Consider the following 5,792-nt stretch of genomic DNA (forward strand, 5'->3'; position numbering starts at 1 on the left):
CTTAGACATAATTGTAGACACTTGTCAGAGAAAAACACAATATATGGCTACACAACAATAAAGAAACTTTTTTTTTTAACAAGCAAAGCCCAAGAAACTTAAACGAATGACAAACACCAAAAAGAGGGCCAAGAACCCTCTAACTAAAACAGGTACTTGACCTCTGAAACAACAAGAAGACTCAATAAGAACGAGGGGAAGGCCCCTCTAACTTAAACGGAAACCTTTCCCTGTCCAAACACAAAATTTTACCACAAATTTTTCACAAAAACACAAGTATACACAACGATAGCTGTTAAAACAGCTTTTGGGTAAAGATTTAAGAAATTCCTGACAGAAAACTCTCAGAAAAAAACAGCACTTAGCTCAGCCAAGTTCGAGACCACGTCCTAGCTTGTAAGCGGCAAACGAGATCTGGGGAAGTAGTGGTGGTGCATCCTGGGATATAGAATAGCTCAGCCAATAAGAGACTTCGCTCTATAGCATAGCGTGCCGAGTCGGAGCCGAGGATCGGCTCCGAACCCATCAGTACAGAATGTAGGCGAGATAGGATCACATAACATCAAGCTTATTTTTTTTTTGTTCTCTTTCCCAGATGCTCTCTTTGTACGCAGTAGGAATGCCTGAAATCAGAATATGATCTCACTGCACTCACTTGAGTGAGCAAATGAGATGGGCCCAGAAGGAGTATCCAAACACAAATTTATAAGAGGGGCGGGCAGCTTCAAAGCCACTAAGATTAACACCAAAACAGAAACAGGGAGGGTGGGTGAGAAAACTAACTGAAGAACAGAGTCAAAACTTCCAATTCAGTTAATATTCATGCAACACAATTAAATCAATTTAAATACTGTATTATTTGAAAAAAGTGCAGATAAAAAGTACTTAAAATCTCTTATACGTCCAGTTGAATACAGCTAGATCTTAGCCGGTCAAAGCTGAAGTTTTTAAGCAGAAATTATTTCAAACTGTACCACTTATACAGGCATTGACAGGAAATCAAAGAATGTGGCTATCCCCACACCTGCAATTACTAACAGATAATACAATTCAAGCAAGCACTAACTGAAGAACAGAGTCAAAACTTCCAATTCAGTTAATATTCATGCAACACAATTAAATCAATTTAAATACTGTATTAGTTGAAAAAAGTGCAGATAAAAAGTACTTAAATTCTCTTATACATCCAGTTGAATACAGCTAGATCTTAGCCAGCCAAAGCTGAGGTTTTTAAGCTAACCAGGCATCTTTGCCTAGCATATGTAGTAACTATTGAAGAGTCAGCATCTTGAATTTTGGAATGTCCAGAAATGTGTTTAGAGTGGATAAGTCCAGAATTGGACACCATGATTTGTCTTTTCTGGGTACCAGGAAAAGTCTGGAATAGAAACCTTGTCCCTTTTCCTCTTCTGGTACTGGTTGAATAGCCCCCATGTTCATGAGGGACAGAACTTGTTTCTGGGCCTCTGCCCACTGATTCGGGGGCAGATCTGGCTATCTGTTTGGAAATGGAAACATGTGGAAGTGAAATCTGTATCCCTGGGATACTATATTTAAAACCCATTTGTCCTGGGTAATATGTTGCCAGTTTCATGCATGAAGTGTTAGTTTTCCCCCCAAAGGGGCCGCTAAGAGGTAAGGGCTTGGTGACTGTAGAGGGAAGTCATTGAGACTGTTTACCATAGGGAGGTGCCTTGTTGCTTCCAGATTTGGAAGTGGAGGCACCCCATTGTTTTGTTCTAAAAGTTCCTTAAGTCTGAAACCTGGAGCCTTTGGAATGTCTTGATTTGACTTGAGCGGCTCTCGAGGGGACTGGAAAGGACCAGTTCTTGGTAGGCCATTGCCTACTAAATCTTGGAGGTTGCACTTGTAAAAAATCTTTCACAGTTTGCATAGATTTAGCTTTATCTTCCATTGTTTTTAACACTTTTTCAGCCTTATTACCAAAGAGACGGTCCTGTTGTAAAGCAGCATCCAACAATTTTGCTTTAACATGGTCAGGAAGAGATTGCTCTTTGAGCCAAGCATGCCTTCTTAGCACAGATCCAGTTACAGCAACCCTGTAAGAGGCCTCCAAGGAATCAAAACCGCATTGCAAAGTATGTTTTCCAATTTGTTCAGCTGAATGCAATAAATCCTGCCATTATTTATTTTCACACAGTCAGAGATTAACATCATTTTCTGTTTAAGTAGTCCCATGATATGCTGTTGATATTTAAGCATATGAAATTGACAGTTTAAAGCCCTAATTGCTAAGGTTGCAGACGTGCAAACCTTCTTACCCCATCTATCCAGCACCCTGGAAACTCTATCAGAAGGGGTAGGATTTTTGGCAGTAGAGGCCTTAATGCCCTTGGGACCCTGAGAAATGGTTTCAGGATCAGCAATAGGATTTTAGAAAAGGAATTTGTGGGAGTCAGAAACTCTGTAGTATCTGTCTGGCTTACAAAGAGCAGGAAGGTAGAGAATCAGGAGTCATACTAGATTCTGAAAAAACATCATCAACAATGTCTAGAACAGGAGGTAAAACCAAAGGCCTATGCTGAGGAAGTAGAAGAAAATCCTTAAGTCTCTTTTTAGATTCAGAGAAATTCTGACTTTCCCAGTTGAAATGTTCCCTTAAGGCATGTAAAGTTTCCCCAAAAGAAAAATCCTCAGGGGGAGAGGCAGAAGGAATGGAATCCTCTGCATCAGAGTCCTCATAAGTAGGAATAGACAAATCCTGTTCATTAGAAGAGTCAGAAAAAAATAGAATCCTCTTCAGAAGAATCATAATCAATGTCTTGCCTAGGCCTCTTAGAAGGAGGGGGTTGGCTACCCCTGACCAGAGTAATTAAATTTTCAGCCATTTTGATCATTTGTTTTTTAGGCATAGGGGTCTGCACATGTGGCCCAGGCATCGGTTTTTTAGACATAGATTTAGATTTTGGCCTTAGTTTTGAAGATGACGTCGGTCTAATATACAAATTTGTAGGCCTGAAAACACCCTCAGAAGCCGGTGCCAGCAGAGCAGCTCCGGACCCATCTAAGGTAGAGACATCCGCGGGTTCCATAATTGAAGCATCTCGCGGCATACTGGACTCCGAATGGGTCTCAGTAGAGGCCTGAGAATCAGAAGTAATGGGTATCAGGGGCTGTGAAAGTGCCTCACTGAGTACCAGCAAACTGGCGACTGGCTTAGGAGAAGCGTCGTCATCGGTTTTGGACCATAACGGTCTGTCGCTGTCTTTTTCTTTGCGTTTTTTAGGTATTCCAGTAGTTGGATTGCTAACCGACGACATTTCTGGATAATTAAATCTTGAGCCAAAATATTATGAAGCAAAATATACCGACGTTTAATCGTGCGTTGATTAAATTTAGCACAAAACCAACAGCAAGGCAAGTTGTGGTCAGGGCCTAGGCAAGGAATAAAGTACAAATGAAAATCCTTATGAGGTATTTGCTTCCCACAAGTAATGCAATTATTAACTTTTACTGACATTGGTAAGGAGCAAGAAAAAGTTTCCCCAATGGGGTACTTAGGTTTTAGTTAAAGACTTCGGTTCTGAAACTCGAAAACTAAAATTTCAGGAGTTGGCCGACCGGCACTTGCGAACTGCTTCTGCTTCAGGCACCGCACGGCAAGAAAGACTGATGTAATGGCATCGGCTGCATGTTTTATACCCCTGACGACCTGATGTCATGGAAGAAGGGACAGCAACCGACGCAAGACCCAAGACTTTATTAATCAGGCCGACTGAGGGCAACCTGCCAGCAGATTACTCAAATGTAATGACTGCAACAGTGAAAAAAGAAGAACATCCTGGTAGTAGATCTAAGGAGATCGTAGGATTTATATGTTAAGAAACAATAAAATGTGGGCAGAAGTCCACCACTTGCTAACTTACAACATCACTATCACTATAAGTAGGTGCACATTGAGACCATTACAAATGGATTTCTTAAATTACAACGGACAAGAAAGGACTTTTAACTGGACTTTCAAAGTGCAGTTAAAGAGTTTTTACCCTGCTATAAAAGCACTGCTATGTGCATTATCAGCTTGTAAGGAATGTCTACCACTGATTTTTTTTTTCAAGTAAAATTTCAACCCAATATAGCAAGTCAATGCATAAAATCCTGTTATAGGAATGATCTAATCACTGGTTTCACTACTCAGCTGCAACTACTGCATTGTTTTTTGCAGACTACAGTCCCTCCAGTGTCCCTGTAAAAATTTAATATGCCAGAAATATGGCCTCAAGCCAAATGCCCCCTTTGGGGAGAGTGATGTCCCCACAAATTATCACATTAATAAAAATGTCCTAAGCACGCAATCAGTCATGAGGGATTTGGGCACCCAGGTTGTTAGCAACCTGACTTTTGACCACCATGTTGCTTCCATTGTATGGAAAGCTTTCTACATGGCTCACCTCATATGTAAGGGTATCTCATCCAGGGACAAGGAGGTCATAACATCCCTGTATTCTTCCCTTATAAGCATTATTGAGTACAATGCCCCATTTGGCATGTACCTCGCAAACCACATGCAGCAGCTGGAGAGACCACAGAGGTACCTCACTAGGAGAATCCAGGACTTCAAAAATCTACCCTATACAGATAGGCTAAAAGCCCTGTCCCTCTACTCAGTTTCATACAGACTCCTCAGAGGTGACCTCTGTTTGGCATGGAGATCTCAGAACCCGCCTTGATGGGAGTGCTGCATATCCACAATTCAAGCTCCACTTGAGTAACGCACGAGCGGCCTCAACCTGGTCTGTGACATCAATAGGACTTGTTGGTGGGACAGATTTGTGTCCCAGAGACTCCCCCATCTGTGGAAGAGTACCTCTTTACCCCTTTTTAAGTCCAACCTGGATAACTGGATGGGAAACAGAAAATACATCCCTGAGATTTCACCTGTGTCCCTGCTGGACAGGGGACTGGGTGCTGACTTGTCGAAACATGGGCTAAATTCTTGGCTAGGCTTGTAAGGGCGTTAGGGCCAATAGCCTAGTACCTTCCTATGATCCTATGAACAATGTTACCTGCAAAGTAAGAATTCACTGAAGTATTACCCAACTATTTGGTGACAGACAACATCAGATAAAACAGACCTGGAGTAAAATTATCTGGTGCCCTAAAAGAGAATGATGGCTGTCCAAAAACAGCAAAGAAATTAAGTAGAATAATGAAATACATAGGCAGAATATTTCCCAGAGAGAATGTGAAATGTTTAATCCCTATATACACAGTTTGCAAGCACCACCTTTAAATATGTGCACTTCAGAAGACATCAACTTAATATCATTAACAGGTAACATGTAGTTCTGCTACAGGAAAACTATCACACAGTTTCTATCAGAGACCAAAATGAAAGCAGGCTAAAAAGCTATTAATATGTCTAGTGTCAAATGCCAGACAAAAAAAAAATAAAAAAAAGTATGGAGATGCTGGGGATTGAACCCAGGACCTCATACATGCAAAGCATGCGCTCTACCACTGAGCTACATCCCCTCATAACAGGATGGTGTGTGCCACATTTTCCATGCACTTCACCCTGTTTGTACCACAATTAAATTTACTTTTACAATAGTGGGCTGGATATCCCTGAATGGTAAAGGGGCAGTACCAGAGATTTTTGTTTTCATGCTTGTCTTTGTTTACATTTTCAGTCTGGGTTTCTGAGCATGTCCCAGTTTGGACAATGGGGGTTGCGGGAGGGTGCTTACAGGAAGCTACAGAGGTAAATTGCAGCTGCACTCACAGCAGCTCTCACTGAGGTGTTCATTAGTTTCACTTGTGCTGTTTAT

At 41.4% G+C, this 5,792-nt stretch overlaps 1 non-coding gene across 1 annotated transcript; it reads right to left on the bottom strand.

Annotated features, from left to right (window-relative positions):
- Nucleotides 1-5,424: 5,424 nt before the first annotated feature.
- TRNAA-UGC lies at nucleotides 5,425-5,496 on the bottom strand. Its single transcript has one exon. It is a non-coding gene; the product is annotated as a tRNA-Ala (tRNA).
- Between the last annotated feature and the right edge of the window lie 296 nt (nucleotides 5,497-5,792).

Source organism: Protopterus annectens, chromosome 16.part0 (assembly GCF_019279795.1).
Source record: "Protopterus annectens isolate FY-2018-M chromosome 16.part0, PAN1.0, whole genome shotgun sequence".
Lineage (NCBI taxonomy): Eukaryota > Metazoa > Chordata > Ceratodontiformes > Protopteridae > Protopterus > Protopterus annectens.